This window comes from Propithecus coquereli, unplaced genomic scaffold (assembly GCF_000956105.1).
Source record: "Propithecus coquereli isolate 6110/MARCELLA unplaced genomic scaffold, Pcoq_1.0 Scaffold155, whole genome shotgun sequence".
NCBI lineage: Eukaryota > Metazoa > Chordata > Mammalia > Primates > Indriidae > Propithecus > Propithecus coquereli.
In genome coordinates, this window is record NW_012139969.1 from 5,532,354 (window position 1) to 5,558,499 (window position 26,146).

Below are 26,146 nucleotides of genomic sequence, written 5' to 3' on the forward strand. Positions count from 1 at the left end.
TACCTATAGTCTCACTCACATGTGGATCTATGTCTTTAACATGAATTCCCAGTAGTAGAACTGCCAGATCAAAGAACATACACATTTAAAAATTTTGAAAGATGTCGAAATCACTCTTCAAAGATATTCTCAGCTCTAGGGGTAATATCATTTCCCTGAGGGCTCACCAGAGGGTCATCCCATTATTTGCAGCCTTGCAGTGTTGGGGGATGCAGGAAAATTGGAGAAGGGGTAGACTGTTTTAAAGAGTGGCTACAATCATTCTCCTACCTGTGCCCAGCGCCCTCCAACACTGGCTCTAGGCCGATCCTTGTGACTTGCTTTGGACGACAGATCATTAGAAAATGTGAAATAGACTTACAAGAGCATGAGTGTTGGAACTCGCCTTCTCTCGTGGGCTTGGGACCCTGCGGCCATCACACAAATGAGCCTGAGCCACCGTGCCGCAGAGACTGCATGGAAGACAACTGAGTGCCCAGCCGACGGCGTATCAAACACCAGCATATGGGTGAGGCCTTCCGAGATCACCCAGCCCCAGCTGCACCACCAGCTGACCACAGATCAGCAGAGTTGGTCCTGACCACATTGGTAGCCCATAGAGTTATAAGAAATGATAAATATTTTTATTTTAAGCCACTAAGTTTTGGGATGATTTATTACACAGGCAAAGCTAACAGATAAAGATATTTACTGAATGACTACCTGGATGAACCAACAAGTACCCCAAGGTTAGGAGCAATAGCCTTACCCTGGTACACAGAAAAGAGTTTCAGAACCGTGGACAGAGGCACAGGATGGGGTTGTATTTGAGCCAAGCTATGCCTATGCCAGGCCCTGGGGTGAGGGTGAGAACAACGGCTCAGGGTGCAGGAAGAGACCGGCGTGTAAAAGATGGCCCTGATATGGGTGCTGTGAGTCTTGCCAGGCACCCATTAGCTCAGGAAGCCCTCAGTCCCGGGTAAAGCGGATGGCTGGCCGCCTTGTGAGGAGGACACCTGGAATGCCATATTCCTGGTCCCCAGGTGTTTCTCTCACATACTAGAGGATGCGAGGCAATGTGGAGAAGCATGTCGGCGGGGGTCCCAGAGGAAGCCCCTCAGACCCAGGCAAACCAGGACGGTTGGTTGGTCACCTGACTCCTCAAGTTCAGGCACCCGAAGGGCAGAGAGTAGAGAGGGTAGGGGGGCGAGGGGACTGAGTGCTGGCTGCCCGGCTGGGACTCGCTGGGAGATGACAGGGGTTCAGCTTTCCAACCACCTCCTGCAGCCTGTGGATAGCCCGCCCACCATCATTTCCCCGGGGAAAGCCAGGCTTTGTGTCGAGGGAGTCTCAAGTCCATTGTTTCATAACAACCCTCATCTCCTGGTTTGGGACAGCACTTAGACTTGGACAAATCCATTCATACTCGCACATTATATAATGTGGTTTGATCCTCCTACCTCTTTTTGAGAACAGCCGAGCGTCCAGGTGCATTCTCACTATCCAGGGCACCCGCTAGCGACAGTTCCTCCTTTGCACCCTCTGTGCGCGTGAGCAGGGCAGGGCAAGGCAGCAGAGCGGCCCCGGGCTGGGAGTCTGGGACCCGGATCCCTGCTCCCTGCGGCTTCCCAGCTAGGTAAGTGCCCTCGAAATCCAACATTCAGGCACAGGAAATAAACTCTCTCACCCTTCTGTTCACATGAGAGGTCTGGACTCCAGTCTTTCAACACCTGTAAACTCGAGTTTCTAGGAGTCTATGAAAGCTGAAGAGACTCGGACCTTTGTCCTCTATAGGTACAGGGAGTGGTATTTGAGGTGCCCCTGGGCACTGCCCTCTTCCTGACATTCTTGCTGGTGGGGCTCGGTGAAGGGGTGGTACCTCCCAATTGCTATCCATTCAGGGCAGCCTGGGCACAGGGGGCTGGGCCCAGGGGCCACCCAGGCAATTAATCAGGGGACCCACCCACAGGAAGGCCTCAGGGCCCCAGGGCTGGCTGCATCCAGATGCTCAGGCCATCTTTCTCCAGGAGACTGGAGGCTGGATTCGTATCTTCTCAGTTTCACCCCCAGAAAGGAAAGGGCTCTTCCTTTATTTCATTTTCGTTTTTGTTTTTGCTTTTAGAGATGGGGTCTTCCTGTGTTGCCCAGGCTGGACTCGATCTCCTAAGCTCAAGCAATCTTCATGCTTCAGCCTCTCGAGTAGCTGGGACTGCAGGCGCCAGCCACTGCGATGTCCTTTACTTCATTCTGAAAGTCGTCTCCGGCAAGTCCTCTGGTTGGCCTGGCTGGGCTGTGTGCCTGCTCCGGCCGCCAGGCAGGTGGGGATGCTGTGCTGGAAGCTTCACTCGGAGCCACAGGGCTGGAGCCGGGGGAGAAGCAGTTCCCAAAGGTGGAGAGCTGCTATGGGAGGAGAGACGGAGAGCAGCAAAGCAGGTGGCACGCGCTGCACAGCCATGACTCCCACGCGGGGGGCGAGGAGCAGACGTAGGGGCCTCGACCGCATCGTCTGAGGTTTGATGACCGGGAGGCCAGAGCTGGGATGTGAACCTGGGCAACCTGGCCGCGAAGCCCGAGGTCTTTCTGCTGCAGCTTCCTGCCTCCACTCCTTTCCCTCACAGTGACAGGGCGTGGTGGAACCACGACCTCTTTGGGCCAGACACAGCTCTGTGCTGGGGGTCTGCGCCAGGCATGGGGTAGGCGCCTGGGTCTCGGTGTTCTTTGTAAGGCAGTGCTGTTCCCATGGGGAGTCCTCAGCTGCGGACTCCGGAGACCTGCGCATTCATCCGAATTCTCTACTGCCTTGCTGTGTGACCTTGAGAAAGTCACTTTCCTTCTCTGGGTTCCAGCATCTTATCTGCCAAATGGCGGTGATCATCCCTGAGTCCCTCCCATAGGCATTGAGTGGAACTAATGAGATAATTCCGTGAATGAGCTTTCGAAAGCTGAAAAGCCCACACAGATGTGAGGATTATTCTTATGATCCTGGGCCCCATAGGATTAGCTTAAATTTATGGCAACAGGAGGGATGGGGACTAACAGAAACGCCCAGATGTCGAGCAGCCCTGCTCAAATAACGCAATGCAACCTGCTCTGCAGGGCGGCCCCTGCCTGATTTATTCATGTCAGGCAACTCGTGCTTCCTGAACCTTCTCTGGACTGCCTCTCACCTCCGTCCCCACTGCCCTGGGTCAGGGGTCGGGGTCCCTTTGCGACAGTGTACAAAGCTGGCCACGTGGTTTTGGTTTCCTCGTCTCTTCCTCAGGCCAAGGAATGAGGACACAGAACGGCTTCGCTTGGGATGACTGAATCTTCCATGTTTATTTATTGTTTCCTGGGGGAGGAGGCGCAGACTGGAGGAACTAGGAGTGACCAGAAGGTGCCATCTAATTACACATGAGGCCGGGGGGCGCGGGGACACACAAAAAAAGAACACTATAGGGAGAAAAACCTCGAAAAACCCCGAGAAAAAGAAAAACAAAACAGTTGTGTTTAAAAAGAACAACACCTCACAGACCCTAAAACACGCAGAAAAGTTGCGCTCACAAAAAAAAGAAGATAGAACACACACATCCCCCAAATTTTTTTCTTTTGGTCAGATATTTTTTTTTCCTCTGACAGCATTTTTGGGATCAGTGTCCTGCTGAACACACCGCAGGAAAGAGCATGATCTAGCGTCCTGCCCTGGTGGGGCACAACCCATGAGGACCAGGAGGCCCAGCTGGGCAAGTTGGGTGAAGCAGAGACCCGTCCCTGCCCCTGTTCTGGGGCTCTTTCTGAAGCACCACGCTGCTCGCAGCTGTCCTGAGAAACTCTCTCTGCCTCCAGGAGACTCCAGGTTGTTCTACAATTTGGAGGTGCCACTGGGCCCCTTGGAGATCAGAGAATGTGCACGTTCTTGATAAAATGTCCAAGGTAAGAGAGAGTGAGGACAGTGTGACCAGGAATGCTGGGTACAGGAGAACCTTTGGTTTTTATCTTCTCTAGGGACCAGACCAGAGGGAGTGGAGTAAGGCCTGTGACCCTGGGGTGCTGCCCGTGTGCTGTGGGTGGCAAATGGCCCCCTCACCCGCTCCTGTGTGGGAGCCCTGCAAGCATCAGGTTGAAGAGCAACCCAGGAGCTGTCCAGGGTACGCGTCCTCGGGCCCAAACGAGTGGTACCTGTGGCAAGGGGGCTGTGGTTTGCAGCCAGGAGGGTGATGATAATTGCAGCGACCATTGCTGAGCACTTGCTGGGCCCCAGGCACTGTTCTAGCAGCTTTGCACGTATTTACCAACTAGTTCTCACTTCAGCTCTGTGATGCGGGTGCTGTTCCTGTCACTGCAAATTCAGAGGAAAACAAGGCAAAGAAAGGTTAGGAGATTGTCCAAGTCCATAGGGCTCATAAAAAATAGAGTCAGGGTGGATTTCATCCCAGCAGGTAGACTGCAGAACCCACACTTTTAAACCACGGTGCTCTACCACTGCCTGAGAGTATTAGAGAATTTTGGAAAATGCTGCTCTGATTGGCTGTGACATCCGTAGAGATGCTCATAAGAGCAGAATATTAGAGCTGGACAGTCTACTCCCTTCATCATACCTGATGAGGGACAGGCCAGGTAGGGCGACAGACTGGCCAAGGTCAACAACTTCTGGCCACACACTAGACTCAATGAAACTGAGCATCCTGGCAACGGTGGGGACGGCAGGAGGCTCCTTGCCCTGGAGTCAGACTGTAGCCCTGTCTCCCTTCCCACTTCACCTCCGAGCTCCACCCGGTCCCACCTGCCCATCTGGTTGCCCAGGCCCAGCATCATCCGCTGGGTCCCACCCCACGTGGCCCCGGTGGCAGACTGCCTCCCGCGCCGAAGAAGGAGCCAACCGTCTCAGCCGCATTCCCCCATCCATGCTCATCTGTTGACCCAACTTAAAAAAAGAAAAAGAAAAAAATGACAACCACGACTGAAATACTTTAAAACGATATTTTGTGATCAAACCTCTTTCCCTGAAATATCACAAAGCATTGCCATCTAGGGATCGCAATATCAATATCCTTTATCCATTAAAGGTATTTCTGAATTAATAAATAGGATTTTAGGCCCTGCCCCCTCCCACTTTCCTTCCCCCACTCCAGGAGGATGTGGGCTGTTTCCAGTAGCTCGTTTTAAGCTGTGCAGTTGATGGATCTTTAATCTCGCTGAACACATGTTGAGAAGAATAAAACCAATTTTGTTTAGGAAACAAAGGGCCATGCTCAGCTGGAAATTAGCTCATTGGGTAATCTCACCCCTTGTTTTACTGGGTAGCCCTTGAAGGTCTCAGACTCCTAGGGTCCAGGGAGGGAGAGAGGGACAAGGTTCTCACTGGGGATCCCTGCCCCCAATCCTTTGATTCTCCCCTTTCTGCACAGAAAGCAGCTCCAATCCAGGCTGCTTACAGATCAAGGCTAATCTGGGTGTAATTCCCTGCCCAGCTCGCTGCATCCTTAGCAACACATAAATACAGATTAAAGGGTTTATAAATGCAATTTTCTAATTAATCAGTGCAAATCCAGCTACTGCAGGGAACATAGATTTCAGCTTTTATGTGAGGGGTTTTCTTTTTTAAGTTCAGTTTACAAAATGCAAGTCCTGTTCCTGTGATTTCTAGTGTTGATGGCCATGGGGTGATCGAGAGGTTTGACAACACCCAAGAATGTGCTGAAGTGGCCCCGAGTCTTCAAGTTCTCAGCAGGAGATTTGGGGCCCTGGACAATGTAAAGAGTCTGGGCTTGGGGCCAGGCAGGTCATATTTAATCCTGGCTGTGTGGCATAGGGCATGTTACCTAACCCCTCTGGGCCCCAATGTCTTCATTCTTAAAAAGATGATGAGACCTTCCTCGTGGGGTTACTGCGAAGATTAAATGCCATGTTTGAAAGTGCCTAGCATGTTGCCTGGTGAATTGGTGGCTACTCTTGTTTGCAGTTGAAGACAGATTCTAGAGGGTGCGGTGCAGGAGGAGAAGCCAAAAGGCTCCAGCCTGAGCCTCTCTCTCCTCTGGCAGGGTTCTCTGGTTTAGTGTCTGCCTTGTGTAGACAACAGGGCTCACGGATCCAGGACGCCTGTGCTCTCCCCCGGAGTTTCCAGCCCTCCCTTTGTCATGGCCCTGCCAACCTGCCCTGGAGGTCTGAGTGAGGACAGCCCAAGGGTTTGGTCATACAAAGGGTCAGTAAGAAAGCGCATTATACAACAACACCCATAATGATAGCAGTAATAATAATAATCACGGTGATGGTGACGGGCCCGCATGCTGTGTACGTTGTCTCGCCAGATCCTTAGCGACAAACCTACAAGTTGGATACCAATTCCATTCCAAATTTTTGGGTGAGGAAACTGAGACTTTAAAGAGGTTACCTGTTTTATATTGCAGAGCTTTCCTTAGATCGACGGCCTCTTTCCTTCCTGCGCGTGTGTGTGCGCGCGGGTGTGTGTACCTCCTACTCAAACCCCCACGCATGCAAGCACATCCCTCCCAAGCGCTCACGCAGCCACACGTGTACTGGCCAGCATGTCACACGTGTGCGTTGGGCCACCCATGCCAGCGTGCCCATGCGCCTGCCCGCTCCCAGCTCCCAGAGGCAAACCTCCCAGAATGAGCCACAGAAGGGAGCAGGCCAACAGGGAAGAAGGAAGGGGTGAGTTCAGAGTGTTTTCTAAGCTGAGTGATTTTAGTTATTTCAGATTCATGTCGTGTTACCGGGAAGTTAACCACAGTCACAGGCTGGCGGCCCCGAAGACCCGCTTTAGAGTGACTCAGCAACTCAGCATTTTGTGCAGACCCGAGGACCCCCACAGGAATTAGAGAACTGCTTTTCTCTGAGTCATTCTCAAACTTTTCTTAGGCCTAGGGCTGCGACTCCTGACTTCATCTGTGCTCTTGGGTAAGCCCTGGGCATCTCTGGTCCTCAATTTCCTTATCTGAAAAGTGGGAAAAAAGAACTAAACCTTCTGATCCATCTCAAAGGGCCATCACGAGGTTATGGCAAGCACATACAGGGGAAATTGCTCCCGAACAAGTGGGATGATTAGGGGCGGTGCAGACGGGAAAGAGGAAAGAGCTCGCAGAGAACGAGCACTGTGGAAAACTGACGCTGGGCAAATTCAAGTCTTCTGCCTTGTCCGCGGCCCGCTGTCACATTAGAAACACCAGGGCTGGGGCTGCCCACGCAGCCCGGGAAGCACCGGCTGCTGTCACTTTAAAAGTAAAGTGAAGTGTTCATTAGCTGGGCTATTTTTTCAGGTGTGTTCTAATTGTGCTAATTAACTCTAAGGTAGATTTTAGCACTCCAGCCTCCATCGCTGCCTTCAAATGCCAAAACAAATCTTGCCATAATTACCAGCAATCCTTTTCATTACCGGCTGCCTAATTATCCTATTAATAGCACATCCTAAGAGACAGTATTTGCTTGGCAGGCAAATATTTGTTTTTAAATGAGCAAACACAAAGACAAACTGCTCTGTTTGCAGAAGGATTCCAAAATGCAAAATGGTTTATATTCATGGAAAAAATAATAATCCAAGTAAAACCAAATGCTTAATCTATTTGAATCATTTGAGCATAAAAATATATTTTTTTTCTGCTCTGGCTCTAGTCCTTCCTGGCTAGGGCCATCGAGTACTCAAAGGGTTCTTTAAGACAGTTCAGTGATGTAGAGTCGATATCTTATTGGGTTGGGGCTAAACTTGCTCAAAGAGAAAAGGATGAAAACAACAAGTGACATGGAATAAAGTAATGTGAGAGATAGAGAAACTTATAGGACCTTGAGCCCAGGGGTTCAGTTCCCATACCTAGCTTAATTATCAGAGTCCCGCAGGGAAAAACTGGTCAAAATGCATCTTCCCAGGCTGGTTGGCTTCTTCCTTCCTTTCTTCCCTATGGAAGTGTATTGTCAAAGGGAAAATAAATTTACCTCCTCAGCCCATCCCCATTCCATCCCTGCTCCAGCCTTTTCCCGTTATCGTAGCATACATGAACACGAACATGCACAATTGCTTTTTCTTTCTTTTATAAGCAAGAATGAGATCATGCTATATATTAGATTGAGCCATATGAAGTTGCTGACATGTGACTGCTTTATAACCAACCAAATGGAGATCTCACATGGTTCAATTTAAGACAGTGTTCTGTATTTGTTGCCACATTTTAAAAAACATCTATATTGTCGTATATGAAGGCGGTACCATAAGGTAACCAGTCTCTACAGATGGCCCGTCCACTTCCTTCTAACTTGCATATTTACAAACAGCGCACAGCGCCGCTGCAGCGCCAGGCCCTCCTCCCTGTGCCTCTCCAGCCGCCCCATCTGCCACCCTTCCAGGCTGAGCCCCTGTCCCACCTGCTCTGGGAGCCTTCCCTCATCACCTTTGCTGATGTCCTTGCACCTCCCAGCCTCCCAGGCCCGCCTCCTACACGATTTACCATTTAACTAGAGATTTTCAAGTATTGTCAATGTTGTTCACTGTTGATATTCTCCCGCCTGGCCTCTAATACTCAAGGATACTCCTCTGACCCCCACTCCTACCCCAAAAACTCTCACAGGCTCCTGACAGCCACTTGGACACAGCCCTTGACAGTGGAGTGTTCGAAGCTCCCCATAAATGGTGCCCCTGGTACCCCAGCTTTGCTTGCCACGGTCTTTGCTGCTGCTACCCCCTCCTCCCAGAGGGCCTGTGACCCGTACATCATAGGAGGTCAGTTAGAGGCCCTGCTGGGAACTGGGCACATCCTCCACTTCTTTTGGACTCTTTAAAAAGGTCTGTGAATGTCTTCACATGGTCCTCGTAAGTCTCAGTTTCCTCATCTATCAAATGCATCAACTTTGCAGCCTTGCTGTAGGACTAAGTAACACTGTTACAATACCTTGCAAACACTTGGCACTTAGTAGGGATTAATTAAATGGCAGTTGTTATTACTATTCATAGAGCTGGTTTTAATGGTGTTTTACAACTTGCAATTTGGCTGTTGGCTTGAGAGAGAGAGATTCTTTACCATGTTAGAAAATGTCTTTTTATTTTACATTTTCTGAGACTTTAAATTAAGAATATGTTTAAATGCATGAAATAATTGTCAGCAAATATAAGTTAATTTTTTTAAAAAAATTGACATTGAAATGCCATATAACATCATTAGACTGCCTCATATTAAGTGATTCCTAGGTTGCTGAGGTCAGCCCTAGTAGATCATGCCAGATTGTTCTCTTGGTAGGCTGCTGAATGCAGTGGTTTGTGTCATACCTTCAATTTTTACATTCACATTTACCTTTTAAATTTGTTGATTTAATCAGAGCTTAACAATCCATTTTATTTTTCTCAGTTATTTTTAAAACATATATAGCCTCTCTGAAGAATTGTTGCTTTCTTTTGCTTTAATTTGATAATTATATTTTAATATTTTAATTGATTTTAGTATTTGTCTCTAGTTCTTTTGTACTGTTGCATTTCCTTTCTTGAGTTCTCAATTTTAATTCATCTCTCAGATGACTGAAACATGCTTTGAATTTTTTTTTTTAGGAGGGCCATGTGGGTGATGTATTTTCTGAAACTTATATATCTGAAACTGTCTTTGTGTTGACCTCTCAGATGAAAAACACATTGGTTGGGTAGGGCTTAACCTTTCCCCTCATCAAGACTCTTTATAAGACTGATCTATTTCCTTCTGGTGTATGGTGCTGTTGACAAATTTAAGGTGAAGCTGGTTTTTCTCAGCTTGAGTGCTCATAAGACATATTTTTGTTCTCATAATTTCAGAATAAGTCTTTGTTTATTAGTCATTGCTGTAACACAATGAAAAATAAAGTTTTTTCTATTCTAAGTTTAATTAGTGACTTTATTCACTGAGTTTTCGTCTTCAAGGTACCATTAGAAATATATTTTTCAAGGAATAAGTAAAAATCTAGATCTGGAGGGATAAATTGGTGTGTCTAACCCCTCGTACAGTTTTTAACAATTTTTAATCAAAGTTTTAAAAGTTTACTTATTTACTTTATTACTTTTTAATGTACACACGGCAAAAATCGCTTGTTGGTGGATAGCTCTATGAATTTTGACAAATCCTTGGTGTGTAATCAGTACCACAATCAAGATACAGAGAATCTGTCCCCTCTCCCCCAATTCCCTAATGCTGACCCTGTAGTCAACCCCACCAACCTCTGGCAACCATTGATCTTTTTTCTGTTATCCAAGTTATTCTAAAAATATATTATTCATTTTATTTTAAAAATTACCATACACTAAAATTGCCTCCTGTTCTTTTGGTGTACATGTCTATGAATGTTAGCACATACATAGATTCTTGTAACCATCACAATCAGTTCCATCGCCCCCCAAATACCCCTTACGGAGTCACCCCACACCCCTATCCCTAACCCCTGGCGACCACGGATCTCTTCTCCATCCCTGTAGTTCTGCCTTTTCCAGAATATCACATAAAAGGAATCACACAGTCTTTTGAGACTGGCTTTTCTTACTCCACATAAAGTCTTTGCGGTTCATCCAAGTCGTTTCGTGTATCAGTAATTTGCTCCTTTCTGCTGCTGAGTAGCACTCCACTTTTTGGATGTCCCCAGGTGGTTTACCCATTTACCCTGGCCCAAAATGTTGGGGTCCCATGGGCATTTGCCAAGGGATTCTCACAGTATCATTTCTTCTCTGATCCAGCCTTCCTAGCTCCCCTCCCCCTCCCGCCCTGCAGCCCCAACCCTGCCCACAGCCCCTTCCCATTAGCCCTGTCCCGAAGCAGTGTGGCATCCTACCGTGCCAAGCGCCGCCATCTGTGCCGAGAGTGGCATTGCTTAGTGCAGGAAGAGTGGATTGGGGACGGGAGAGCTGGGCTGCCTGGTTCTCTTGTCAGTGAGGTCCTGGTGCCCCGAGCCAGCTGCAGTTGCTGGGGTGAGCCAAGCGCTTTTCTGACTTTCCTCCTGGCTCTCTGAGCTGTTTCGACCCGAAGGCAGAGTGGGAGCGGCCCACGTTTGCGTTTCTCAGTTCAGCCCTGTTGGCACCGCGGCCAGGGCTAACTCCCACGCTTGGGCGTGTGGCCCTCCTCGTAGTGTCTAGGGTGACGTTTCTTCATCGGTGTGGACAGTTGGATGGTGAGTTGAGGGGCCTATTGGTCCTTGCCAGCCTGCAGTCAGGCCCATCTGTCTGTCCTACATTTTCAGTCACTTTCCACTGGTGCCTTCCTCACAGCCTACGAACCGGGTCAGACCGCCTCTATCATTACAACACAAACACAAAACAACTGCCACGAAAAATCATTTTACCCTGAACACTGGGCCCCCTGTTATACCATCCAACTTTTAAAAGTCTTCTCGACAGCCAGTTTTATTAAAAGAATGTTCTACACTCATTGTCTCCACTTTTTTGTGTATATTCATTCTGCTTTTTCCCCAGAGAGTAATTTTTGTAGTTTTAAAATTTTATTTTTTTATAATTGTCAAAATAATGTATGCTCTTTATCTAAAACTTATAAATTCAAGAAAGTATAAAACATGATGGTATTTGGAGGTAATTAGAAAAAAAGAAATTAAAATTAAAAAAAAAATAAAAGGAAAGAAGCCAACCACCATATTCTTGCTACCCAGAGACAGCTATTAATAACATTTTGAACACATTTATTTCACATTTTACCTAAGGATATTTTTCTTTTTCCTACATGATATTGTACTGTATATAATTCTGAATATTAATTTTTTTGCTTAACATTACATCATAAGCATTTTCCTATAGTATTAAAGAAAATTTCAAAAATATACTTGTAATGGCCTCATAGTATTTCATCATATGGATGTACCATATTTTACTTAACCATTACCTAAGAGTTGGACATCTAGATTGTTTCCAAATTTTCACTGTCATATGTAACAGTGTGGTATGCTTCATGCATTTTTAGATTTTTTTCCTTAGGATGATTTCTAGTAGGAGAATTATTTACTATACAAATGTAAAAATTTCTAAGATTCTTGATACGTATGTAGTTAAATCACATTTCTGTGATGTTGGACCAATATGCGTCCTGCTGAGCAGTGATTTTGGGCACTTCTCTCCCAGGCGACTGTGGTTGAGCCTGACGTCATCATCAAATCAGTCCTATTAATGTGAAAGGTGTAGGTGGCATTTTGTTGCTTAATTTTGTATTCTCTAAATGCTGCTTGATATTCCATGATACGGACGCACCATATTTTATTTAACTATTCCCCCTTTACTAGTCAATTACATTGTTTTTAATTTCTCACTATCATGACTAACATCGCGTTGAATATCCTTGTATGTAAATTATTCACGTCATCGACTATGTCTTCTCTTTCTCCCATAGACTGCATACTTGACAGATATTGTGGGTTCAGTTCCAGACCACCACAAGAAAGTGAATATCGCAATAAAGTCAGTTACACAAATTTTTTTGGTTTCCCAGTGCCTACAAAAGTTATATTTACGCTATACTGTAGTCTATTAAAGGAGCAATAGCATTATGTCTAAAAAAAAGTAAACACCTTAATCAAAAATACTTTATTGCTAAAAAATGCTAATGATCCCTTGAGCCTTCAGTGAGTCCTAACCTTTTTGCTGGTGGAGGGTCCTGCCTCCATGTGGATGGCTGCTGACTGATCAGGGTGGTGGTCGTCGAAGGTTGTGGTGGCTGTAACAACTTCTTAAAATAAGACAACAATGACACTTGCTTTAGCGATCAACTCTTCCTTTCATGACAGATTTCTCTGTAACATGTGATGCTCTCTGATAGCATTTTACCAACAATATAATTTCTTTCAAAATTGGAGTCAATTCTCTCAAACCCTGCTGCTACTTTATCGACTAAGTTTATGAATTAATAATATTCTAAATCCTTTGTTGTTATGTCAACAATGTTCACAGCATCTTCACTGGGGGTAGGTTCCATCTCAAGAAGCCACTTTCTTTGCTCATCTGTTAGAAGCGACTCCTCATTCGGTTCAAGTTTGCTGGTGAGATTGCAGCAATTCAGTCACAGCTTCAAGCTCCACTTCTAATTCTAGTTCTCTTGCTATTTCTACCACATCTGTAGTTACTTCCTCTACTGAAGCCTTAAACCCCTTAAAATCATTCATGAAGGTCAGAATCAACTTCTTCCAAACTCCTGTCCATGTTGATATTTTCACATGCTCCCGTGAATCACAAATGTTCTTAATGGCATCCAGAATAGTGCATCCTTTCTGGAAGGTTTTCAGTTGACTTTGCCCAGATTCGTCAGAGGAGTCACCATCTATGGAAGCTATAGCCTTATGAAGTAAATTTCTTAAATAATAAGACTTCACAATTGACATTACACCTTGATCCATGGGCTGCAGAATGGGTATTGTTAGCAGATATGAAAACAACATTAATCTCCTAGTACATCTCTATCAGAGCTCTTGGGTGGCTAGGTGCATGGTCAATGAACAGTAATATTTTGAGAGAAAATTTTCTGAGCAGTAGGTCTCAACAGTGGGCTTAAAATATTTAGTGACTCACGCTGTATACAGATGTGCCGTCTTCTAGGCTTTGTTGCTTCGTTTATAGAGCACAGGCAGAGTATATTTAGCATAGTTCTTAGGGGCCCTAGACTTTTTAGACTAGTAAATAAGCATTGGCTTCAACTTAACATCACCAGCTGCCACTAGCCCCTAACAGGAGAGTCAGCCTGTCCTTTGAAGCTTTGAAGCCAGACGTTGACTTCTTCTCTCTAACTATGAAATTTCTAGATACATATTCTTCTAATAGGAGGCTGTGTCTTCTACACTGAAAATCTGTTGTTTAGTGTGGCCACCTTCATCAGTGGTATCAGCTAGACCTTCTGGATAATTTGCTGTACCTTCTACATCAGCACTTGCTGCTTCACCTTGCACTTTGATGGTATGGAGATGGCTTCTTTCCTTAAACCTCATGAACCAGCCTCTCCTAGCTTCTATTTTTCTTCTGCAGCTTCCTTACCTCTCTCAGCATTCATAGAGTTCAAGAGAGTTATGGTCTTCCTCTGGATTAAGTTTTGGCTTGAAGGAGTGTTGTGGCTGGTTTGACCTTTGATCCAGACCTCTCAAACTTTCTCCATGTCAGCAATAAGGCTGTTTTTGCCTTCTTAACATCCATGTGTTCACAGGAGTAGCACTTGTAATTTCCTTCAAGAACTTTTCCTTTGCATTCACAACTTGGCTGACTATTTGGCACAAGAGGCCTAGCTTTTGGCTTGTCTTGGCTTTCGACATACCTTCCTCTCTAAGCTTAATCATTTCCAGCTTTTGATTTAAAGTGAGCTACCTCCCCCAACCATTCCACCAGCCACGAGACTTCTGTCTCCCCAGAGCGGGGCCAGGGAGACACAGCTCTCAGCGCTGCCACTTACTAGTGGAGCCCTTGGTCAAGATACTTCATTTTTCTGGGCCTTTGTTTCCCCATCTGTAGGATAGAGATGTACCTATGTCATGCGTTTTTTGTTTTGTTTCAGCATTAAATCAGAGAATACATGTAGAGAACCCAGAACAGTGCCTGGCCTACAGAAAGCATCCGATAAATATGCACTATTATTAATACTATTATTATTATTGAGCAAGGGACATTAAGCCTGGGGTGGGGCCCCACCGGGCACTGTCGGAGAAGTGGTGCTGATTGTGGAAGTGAAAGACTCGCATTGCCCCATGGGCTGCTGTGGTCAAGTCTCTCCTCTAATCCAATCCTCAGTTTCCTCACCTGTGAAATGGGAATGGTAATATTTGCCTGGCAGGATGGGTTCTCACAGTACCCAGAGGATCAAATGGGAGCACGGGAGAGGAATCACTTTGAAGGGCTCCTGGCATGAAGTCGAGGATGAAGATGGCGACGACAAATTTCTCTCCTCCCCACCCCCCTCACCAAACCTCCTGTGTGGACGGGAAAGGTGCCTTTTTCGTCAACTCTCCTCCAATCAGAGCTGCAGCCTGAGGCCTGCAGGTTTTGCTTCCCAGCTTGCTGAAGCCCAGGTGTGGGAGCCAAGAGGGCTGGTGTCTGTATTGGGGGCGATGTTGGGACATTTGCGTGGACAGGCTGGGAGGGGCCAAGGGAGCAGCAATGTGTCAGTAGGTCAGGAAGGAAGAGATGACAAAGCCATTCAGAGAATGCCTGCCCTGGACGAGGGCAGCGGGTGGGGCTGGCAGGGTGGGGTTAGCGCAGGGCAATCAGTTTGAGGTGGTTCTTAAATCCTCACCATTTGGACACACACACACACACACACACACACACACACACTCACACACACACACTCACACACACACACACTCTCTCCCTCTCTCTCTCTCTCCACCCAAAGTGTTCAACCAAGTTCTCATCTCTGATGACAACCAGAAAGGCCTTGACCAATCAAATGCTTTGCTTTACAAATGAGGAAACTGAAGCTCAGGTTAGGTGACAACTTAGCTGTGTTCACGTACTGAGCGAGGGACGGAACCCAGATGGCCTGTGCCCCAGTACAGTGCTTTTTCTCAAGCATTGTGTGCTCTAGTCTGAGCCCCTTGGTGCCCACAATTTACACGGCAACTTACATTAAGGGCTGTCTTGTAGAGCGGAGCAGTCTTCATGCGGCTGACAGAATAGGTGGCTTTTGGCCAGGAGGGGCTCCTATGCCACCGTGGACTGACCAAGCAGGTGGCTCCCTGACACTGCCACTGGGGCTGCAGCTCGCCCACCAGTCTCAGGGTGGCATTGGTGTGGGCTCTGTGGTTGCGGCAGCCTGTGCGGGCCGGGTGTCACAGCCAAGGGACTGGCACTTGGTGTGGCATGCATCCCGGATGCTTAGCAATGTATCTTTGAAGATAGCTCCATTTTTTTCATGTAGATCTATCCCATTACAAGAAAACTGCTATCGAGTGCCCTACAATATGGGTGTATTAGTTTAACTTCCACTGTTGATGAACATTTAGTTTGACTCTTCTCTTTTTTTGTTCTGACAATAGAGCAATGAACATCTCGGGCATATTACTTGGTGTAGATGTACAAGTATTTCTCCAGAGTGGCTACTCAAAATTTTGAATCGAAGTGTACACACATTTTAAAATATGACAGATTACACCAACTTGCCCTCCAACAACGACGTTCCAACATATAGCTGCCAGCAACACTTAAGAAAACCATTTCCTCAATCCCTCTCCAAATATGTTCTTCTCCTCTATGCTCAGTTTTTGCCAGTCTGTTAGGTAATTCACAAAACCCCTTTGCTGCTTAATTTTTATATTCCTGATTACTTGCGAGCATACACATCATCTCATAGCTTCTTGATCATTTTTTTTTTCTGTGAATGGCCTTTCAACATTCTTTGCTCATTTTTCTACTGGATTATTTCTCTATTTTCTTGCCAATCTGTAGGTGCCATTTATATATGCGGGATATTATTTCCTTGTCTTTTATTCATATGGTAAACATTTTCTCCCAGTCTGTCTCTTGTCTTTATGTTGTCCTTTGTTATTTTTATGTGGTCAAATCTATTTATTGCCATTGAATCCTGAGCCTTTCAAAGGCATAGTCTTTCTCTGAGACTCTATTTATTTCTAATACTTTCATCGTTGTTACCAAAAGCTCAACACTTGTCTTCGAGGCCGCATCAGAAGAACGAGAACAAGAGGTTGAGGAGAAGGAAAGAGAAATGTATTACTTTGCCAGCAAAGGAGAATGGCAGATTATCATCTCAAAATCTGAATTCCTGTACCTAAGCAGAAATACAGAACTTTTAAAGGGAGGGCTCTTGGTTCTAGGCTACTGTTATTAAAACTACAGTTAATGGTTCTAATTATCCCATCTCTGCCGAAGACAACCTGGGAGGCTGACTCAGACCTTCTCAGGCCAGGCACTGGGTCTGGGATGGAGCCCACAGTTCAGCTGAACTATCATCTCCTGTAACCTAAAGAACAAGAGAGCCAGGCGCGGTGGCTCACGCCTGTAATCCTAGCTCTCTGGAAGGCCGAGGCAGGCGGATTGTTTGAGCTCAGGAGTTCGAAACCAGCCTGAGCAAGAGCGAGACCCCGTCTCTGCTAAAATTAGAAAGAAATTAATTGGACAACTAAAAATATATAGAAAAAATTAGCCAGGCATGATGGCGCATTCCTGTAGTCCCAGCTACTCGGGAGGCTGAGGCAGGAGGATCACTTGAGCCCAGGAGTTTGAGGTTGCTGTGAGCTAGGATGATGCCATGGCACTCTAGCCCAGGCAACACAGTGAGACTCTGTCTCAAAAAAAAAAAGAACAAGAGACATTCCCTGCCCTTCCTGACCACCTGCCCAAGGCAGGGATGCAGGCATCAGTTCCCAAAAAGAGTGGGAGAAGTTTTAAAGAGAAGGAAAACATCTTTTCCAGGCCATTCCCTCTATTAAATTGTTGCATTTATTGTGCTTAGTTCTCTAATGCATTTGGAATTTTTTACTGGGCACAGTGTGAGGTGAGAAACCTAACTTTACTTTTTTGCCCCAGTGGTTACTCCGATTTTCCAACACCATTTACTGGGTGGCCTATACGTTTCTCACTGATGTGGATTGCCACCTTTGTCACAGAGTCAAATGCTATTTATAAATGGATCATAAACTGTGGCTCTCAGGCCAGACCTAGCTCACGTTTTCTTACATTTAATTATGTCCATTATTTTGAATAATACAATCACGTGTTTCAAATTTTAAAAGGTACAGAAGGACAGTCCTGCGGTGACTCGATGGCTGGCCACCAAAGTCAGCCCTCCTTTCCTCTTGGGCACTTCCCAGCCTCCCTTGCGACTGTGGTCATGTGACTGAGTTGATGCTAATAGAGTGAGCAGAGATCTGTGCTCTTCCCAGCCTGGTCCATAGAAACACCCCCTGCATGCTCCTCCAGCCCTGGGTAAAATAAATGGTGGCTTACACTGGGTGAGATTATTTTCGTGGGAGGTGGAGGCATGGATCGAACTTTATTTTCTTCCTAGATATCTACCCAGCATTTACTGAACAATCCATTCCCCCTTCCTGACACTTCATCTTCACCATATTTCAAGTTCCCTTATGTGTTTGTGTCTGTTTCTAGACCGTCCGTTAGGCTGCATCTATCTCTGTTTATTCATGGACCAGGACCACGGTTTTGACTACTGAAGCTTTATACCATGTTTTATGAAATGGAGTCTCCCCCATTCTTTACTCTTTTTCAGAATTTCCCTACTGATCGTTGCTTATTTCTTCCATATGCACTTTAGAGTCCCGTGTCTATTTTCCCCAAATTGCTATTAAGGATCACTCTAAAATCGTCGATGAACTCAGGGAGAACTGACACCCTTACGATACTGTGCCTTCCTATCCAGGAACATGGTATGTCTTTCCATTTGTGTAAATCCTGTTACGTCCTTCAGGAACATTTTAAGTTTCTTAATTTAGTTCTCACACATTTATAGCATTTAGACATATTTTTCCCATTAGCTAACAACATTGAAAAATTGAGAGAATTTTTTTTTTAAATCTGGATTTTTTTGCTCCTCGTCACAAATTTGAAACTCTGCCAGCACTGAGCCTGCGTCCTGCCAGGCAGCAGCTGATTGCCCACTTGACGGAGACTTACCCTCGCAGAGAGCGCGCGCTCCCACACCACGGTACGGGTTCTGGTTGTGCACCTGGGTGGCCTCTCGTGTCGCTGCTGGGCCTTTCCCCTCGCGTTACTGCTGGAATTTGGGATGCTGATTCTGCGGCTTTTACTCTCCCACGTGCGTTCCCATCGTCGTTCCGTCTGCTGCACGCACCTTTCCTGATCTGCTACCTCACCTGCCTCTGGCTCCATGGCTGCTTGCGCGGGAGGGTCCTGTCAGTGTCCCTCGTGCCTCGTCTCCTGACAGGGCACTGTCTCAGCCTCCCTTGGTTTGCATGGCCCCGGCACTGGCCATGGAGCCTGACCGTCCCAGACACAGAGGCTCTGACTCTTAGCACCGCTTCCAGGCTCAGCGGAAGCACAGTGCTGTGGGCAGAGGCTGCGCTCCCCAGCATTCGCTCCCAGGAGGCAGAATCTGAGAGTTCGGAGGCCTTACAGCCTGGGCAGCAAACTCTGACCGATGAGAAAGATGGTGGGAAGAAGACAGTGAATACATTCCTATCATTTCTCCCTGCTCCCAGGCCACTGCAAGGAGCAGTGGTTCCAAACAGCTTCTCCAGAGGTGTCCAGTTTCTTTGTGCATAAAGGTGTGACCCTCTCCGATCGCACGGCCTTGCGTTTGCTCTCCCTTTGTGTCAATTTCCACGGCTGCTGTGACAATGTATCACAAGCGGGGTGGCTTAAAACAAGGGAAATTTATCCTCTCACAGCTTTGGAGGATAGAAATCTAAAATCAAGGCGTCAGCGGGGCCTGGCTTTCTCTGAAGGTTCTAGGCAAGAATCCTTCCCTCCTCTAGCACCTGGTTGCCGGCGATCTTGGGTTTGTGGCAGCCTCACTCAACCTCTGCCACTGTCTTCACGGGGCATTCCTCCCTGTGCGTCCGTGTGTCCCTGTATCTCTCCTCCTGTAAGGACACCAGGCATCGGATTTAGGGCCCACCTTCATCCAGTACGACCTTATCCTAACTAATTACACCTGATTGTGTGTAAGGTTCCAAATTAGATCATGTTCTGAGGTTCTGGGTGGACATGGATTCTGGGCAACACTGTTCAACCCAGCACACCCTCCTTCCACACTTTCCTTGCTTTCGCTTTCACTCTTGTTGCACCCCCTCCCGATAAGTGTCAGCACGCTAATTTTGTCTCAGACTCTCCTTCTGGGCAAACAAGGGTAAGAAAACACCCATATTTCAGAAGAATATTAATCCATATTATAGATCTGAATTCCAGCAACAAATTTGACAAATTCACTCATGGTGTCTGTCTGTCTCTTCTTCCACAAACATACATTACACATTGATTTTATGTTAGGTTCTGTGCAATCATGAGAAAACCCACAACAGAAATTTGGGCTAGATCAGGGTTTCCCCAATACTTATGCTGTGGCTATAAGTATATATAAGCTATATACATTTTCTTGTAAAAACTGTAGTAACGAGGGAAAGGAGGAGGGGGGACACCCAGAGAGGCACTGAGAGACAAAGGAAGATGCGTAGAGAAAATGGCAAAGGCCATACAGTCTTGTCTTCCCAGTCTTTGGACCCAGGTTTGGGGAAAAACCAGAGCTGGCTGGTGGTCTAGTTCGATACACTTGTAAGCAGTGAAGGAAAGCACTCAGTGAGTGTCAATAAAAGAGCATGGTCAGTCTGAGGGGGTCTCCAGTGTTATGCCACGGGACTCTGTCTTAAACGCTGACCGGTTTATATTTCGATTAACAAAGTTGATGCAAACATGGAACAACTGCTTCCCAAGTTTTCAAGTGACCTGAATTTGGAAAGGACACTGAAGACGCTGGAGGAAAGGTAGTGTGCACGCACGCCGCGACGATCTAGATTGAAGGGGCAAACCCGATAAGAAAAAACTGACCAGGGATAAGCCTCAAAGCCTGTATCTGGGCCCCCAGGTCAACTACACGAATCTTGGGCGCATGTTCAAAACGGAGGCAGGGTGGGGGCGCGGCCCGACACTGTCAGCACGCAGTGCGCTGACCGTGAGGGCACTTGGGCAGCGAGAGAAGCGCAGTATCCAACACGGGATCGGGAGGCGTGCACGTGCGCTGCTCCCCGACTTCCGAAGGAGCCCCGCCCTGGGTCCTCCCCGTGGGAAGCAGGGCAGCAGAATGGGCCTGTTTCTGCAGCTGGTGCTGCCCTGGAGGGAGACAGTTTCCGCAGGTTTGAGGTCAGAATTCTGAAACCTTTCCACCCGGAGAGCTGGTTTTGCAGGGTAGAATTAATTAACTAATTAATTATTTCAACAGATACTAATTGAGCTGCACCCTGGGCCGTTCGTGGGCTAAGTGTTGGGGCAACGCAGGGAACATGACAAACAAGCCAGGTCCCCATGGAGCCGTGGTCCTGTGTGCGTGGTGGCTACAGAGCAAGAACTACCACGTGCCACGATGTTTCCAAAGGTGTCCAGGATGCTCTGGGGCCTGCAACAGGGACCTAGGTGTGGGCTCAGCGTGGGCTTCCCCGAGGTGAATGGATGTGTCTCCTACATCCGTCATCATTGCCCGGAGGGTTCCATGTAACCACCTTGAGCCACAGTGTTTTACTGGGAAAATGATTCTGAATTCCAGTGAAGTTTCACACCCAGCCCTGTGATGCAGTTGGCCATGCCTCTGGTGGTTGGCATGGGTGGTTCTAGAAGGGCTAGGGCTAGTCCTAGCTCTGCCACAGACCTCTGTACAATCTCAGGCAAGTCCTTTCCCCTTTCTGGGCCTCAGTTTCCTCATCTGTAAAAAGAAGACCCCTGAACCCGAGGATGCTGTGGACTTCTCCTCTGTGATTCTGGTATTCCACGTCCAGCGCCCACACCCGTGTGAGCACCTTCCTGCACCCGTGCTGAGTCCATCCCCCGGCTGCTGTCCTGTGGCCTCCCCTCCTCCCTGCTTTCACTGACTCAGCCAACCACTTACAGGGTCCGTGGCTCACAGGGGCAGGAGTCTGCATCTGCTGGCTCCAGGGTCCCTCTGCCTAGTGCATAGGGAGCCACGAGAGAACAGAGACCCAGAGGGGAGTTCCCATAGGATGGTCTTCAGGCCTGTGCATGGAATGAGCCAACTAGCCAGATTCACGAGGTATGGCGTGGGATCTCTGTGTGAAGCCCACTCCTTCACCCTGCGTAGCTGAGACGTGTGAGAGAGCACACCCTGCCCTGAACAGCGCTTCCCGACCCCCAACCCCCTTGTTCCTGGGCGGTGCCTTTGGAAGCAACCATGACATCCACTCATTGGATGCAGCAGCTGGGGGAATGCGCTGGCCCCAGCTTTCCCGCAAAGCTAGGGACAGCAGAAGCCTGTCTGTGTTCTCTCTTCATGACAGGTGTCGGTGCAGGACCTGGTACCCTTTGAAGGGAAGGACAGAGGGAAACTGACAGACTTTCTCTTCTTCCTGTCCCAGGTGGAGGCAGTGAGATCTGCCATGATGCTCAAATCTCTTGCATCCTAAAAATAAATCCCCAAACGCTCTGTCCCCATGTTTCTTTCCAGCTACTGCCCTATTTTTCTCTTTTCTTCATAGTCAAACTTCTGTAGAGCCGTGTGCACTAGAAGTTCTCCACTTCTGCAGCCTCCACTCCCCGCCTTGGCTCGTCACCGCCCGGCTCTCAGCCCCACTCCCTGGGACTGCAGCACGCCAGTCACCAACGGCTTCCTGCAGCCCGATCCTCAGGATGCTTTTCCGTTCTCTCTCCCTGGACCGTTCAGCTGCACTCGACCCTGCTGGCACCTCCCCTGTTCCAAAACTCTTCTGCTCTTGGTTTCTGTGACATCATTCTCTGTTGATCCTTGATCTACCTGCCCGACTGCTCTTCAATCCCTTTTCATGGCTCCTTTTCCACAGACCAACGCTCTCAGCTCTGACTTACACTGTGTCACTTTGTCATTGTGCATTTATGTGTTTATGTGTCACGAATGCAGTGCATTCACCGCAACCTCCCTGGCATTAGCACAGGGACTCGGAACGTCCTGCTATCGAGTGGCCAGACAGATGCCTGGATGGACACATGAATGGATGCACTTAGCACCACTCACAACGTTTTGCCCGATGAAAGAGGGTGGAGTCCAAGGCCAGGATTGAAGGTGACAACTCGCTCACATGAGAAGTACTCAGGCGCTTTCCTGAGTAGTGTGAAAAAAACTTCCAGGAGGAAGGGGTGGAGCCTGGGAGAGAGAAAGATGCCACCCGAGTAGAACCAGGCTGGCGCCATGGCTCCTCGGGCTAGGTTCCTGGTTCTTTCCAGAATCTCAGTTTTCCATCCTGTCCAGCTAACCACAGTCAAGAAAGGAAGGGAGAGACGGACGCAAAGACGACCATCAGGGGAAAGAGGTGACAAGATGAAGAAGAGGAAAGGGAAAGGCAGGCAGACAAAGGGTAGCTGAGAAGGAGGGAGCAAGGGATGGGAAGTGTGGACTGGAGAGAGAAGAGCAGGACCGCACGCAGGACCTGGCGCGTACTGAAGTGTCTTCATAAACTGCCACGGTCACAGCAGCGCTGCTCACTCACGTAAGGACTATGCATGTTACTGCCGCTCCACAGTTGGGCCACTCCTGACATTGCTCTTCTCTCCTTTTTATCCTCATGGCAAACAGGAACTCTGCTGTGTGGACTGGTCACAGCCACCTCCCGGGCAGAGGTGGCCGCTCCAACCTCGGAGCTCTTGGCACGTTTTCTCACCTCTGGGCCAGCCCTGGCTGCATTGTGTTCCCTGGTGTCCCTTTGCCCGTGTTGCCTCTCCAGAATAAAGCCCCCTTTGTCTCTGCACCTCTGACTGTGCCTAGCACCTGATAGGTGTTCCGTGTAGTGACTTTTTCCTTTCATGGATAAAGGAATTGATGAACGGAAAGTCACAGGCTTACAGTTTCCCTGGGGCTATGAGACAAAACAGTATGTGGTCAGTGAGAACAGGTTGCTGTCTGAGCTTGCGACAGACACCAGCAATGCCTGGCTTTCCCGTTTTACTTCCTACCAACCCTTCCAGCACAGAAGCTGGGGCCCATCAGAAAGAACCCCAGAGCTCAAGAGAGAGGCATTTCTTTGCTTAGTAGCCTTCGACATTACACTCGTCATCTACAATAAATTTGTCATGAAAAATTAGAGTTGGATTAACGGAAATAAAAGATTATATAAAGAAGCTACAGCTTTTAATTGTGCAGTGCATACCATGCTCTTAGCATTATACGAAGAATGTAAATGGTCTGTTTCTGCTATTTGACAGCAAGCAGGAGCCACAGGATTTTTATTTTCTAATAGTGGCCATGAGCGTGCATTCTAGAGCCAGACTTCGAATGTCCAAACCCTGGCTCTGCCAGAGACTGGCTATGTGGCCTCAGTTTCTTCATTGGTAAATGGGTGAAAATCGGCATTGTAATAGTACGAATCTATAGGGCTTTTCGGAGAATTAAATGAGTAATGCTCAATAAGGTCACTATTCTTATCATCTTTGTGTCCTCAGTAGCCAGCATCACCCCTTTTATCCAATAGTTCTTCAATAAATGTTTGTTAGGTTGAAACCATACCTGAAATATTAATTGTATTTGTACTCGAAAGTGATTATACTGCTGTTAAACACAGATTTTGCCAATTTAACAACAGAACACAAAGACAAGAAAAACAAAGTTAGTTGTCAAGGAATTGGGAGTATCTGTTATTGCTCTGACTATAACACAAACACACGAGACTGGCAATTGCAGGATCTGAAATGCGTCCCAAGAACGGTTACGGCTGCAGATGGCTGGCTGGGGAACGCTGAGCGGGGTGTGTAATCACACTGCTCTTGCACGCGCCGGGCCGCTGCTGCACCCTTGTGCTGCAATGTTTGCTCCTGGAAGTCAGTGAAGAAGAAGATCTCCCAGGACTGGGGCCTTGGGGGCACTCCTAGAGGTGTGGCATTAAGCACCAGGGCTTGGCACTGTAGGATGCCTGTGTGCGTGTGGTGGTGAGGGAGATGGGGGTCTCCTGGCTCCCAAGAATAACCATCCCCAGTAGCCCAGCTGATTTTGTCTCCTCTCTTAGAAGCAGAATTGTTATATTTTTACTCCAAGCTCCCCCTACAACGTGGCTGCTCCTTTCTCTGGGTCCTCATGCCTTTCTTCTGGCCTCACCTGGCAGATTCTCCAGTGTGTCCCCATGCAAATTTCAGAGGGGACAGTCTGCCTGACACACCCCTCATCCTGACGTCACCCCAGTCTGGACACTGGCTGCATGTAGAGCAAGAGTCCTCCAGCCCCCTTCTCTGGCCCCCACCTTCAGCATTTGATGGGGAAGGTCCTTTGCGCAAGCCACGGCGTCTCTGCTTCCCTTGGGAGGGTGGCGGATGGGGCAGGGTCCTGCAGGGCATGTTGTGCAGCCCGTCTGGGGCTGGCGTGTCTGGTGGGATAAGCGCTGCCAGGTGGGTGGGTTTCCAGAGGAAGGCAAGAGCAGGGTAAGAACAGTTCCGGTGCGAGCATGCTGCTCTTTCGCCAGCCCCTGGGTGGCCACTGGTCCTCCGAGGGAAACCACTTCACTGCTCTAAATATCATTCTCCCCCGTCACTCCCCGCCTCGGCTGGGCCTCTGCTTTTGGTCAGCACTGCCTGTCTCCCTTTGGAATTTCAGCTGAGGGCTCTAGCTGGGTTCCAGGCCCCAGGCCTGCCCAAGGCCGGCCCTCCCAATCTGCAGCAGGCCTGCCTGCCCCAGGACGTGCGGTACCTCAGCCCTCTCCAATGACACAGAGCACGGGTGGGCTTCAGTGGGGAGCTCCAGCCTGTGAACGGGGCCGGGCACCGTGGTGTGTTGGTTCCGGGGCCCCTGGGGGGGGGGGGGGGGCCCTGACAGCAGTCGCTCAGCAGGGCGGGGGTGGGGGTGGGGGAGTCATTACCATCCTTGACAGGCCCTGGGAAGCATCTGCTTATGACTCAGGCTGTTTCTTCACTCGCTCCGTCCCCACAGCGCGCGCGCGCGCACACACACTCACACGTTGTACGATCACACCTTCCCTCCCACATTAAAAAAATAGAAAAAATATCATGAAATATTTTCACTTTAATTGTCACAGGGAGAGCGCAGCCTGCTGGTGTTGCTGCCTGCCTGGCGATTGCTCTGCAGCTTTCTCCCAGCTCCTCGCCAGCACGCTGGGGTGTGGAGCCAGATCGTGGGGCAGCGATTACAGCGGGTGTGCCCACCTGCCGCGGGCCAGGAGGCGTGTGGTTACCTACACCCTGCCTTTAACAGGGGGTATGTGTGACCGAGGTCCCTCTTTGTCATCTCAGTCTCTTGGGCAGGGACTGTTCCTTTGATCTGAGTCTTCACAGTGGGGAGACTCTGTGACACAGCAGATCTGGGTCCTGGGGGGACCTTCACCCCACCGTCACCCATGAGGCCGTCAGCTGAGAAGTGTGCCAGGGAAGCAGCTGGAGGGGCAGAGGGAGTGTCCTCCTCCCCCCGCTGCACAAAAGATCTGGGGTCAGGCAAGAAGGGCTGTCCCTGGCTGCCTTCCATGCCCACTTTCAGATGACTGTTCTGCCTTAATTTCCCTTCAAGGGTCATTGTTCCTGTTCTCTGAAACATGAAGTCCAAAGTTCATTTATTCATTAAACATTTATTCT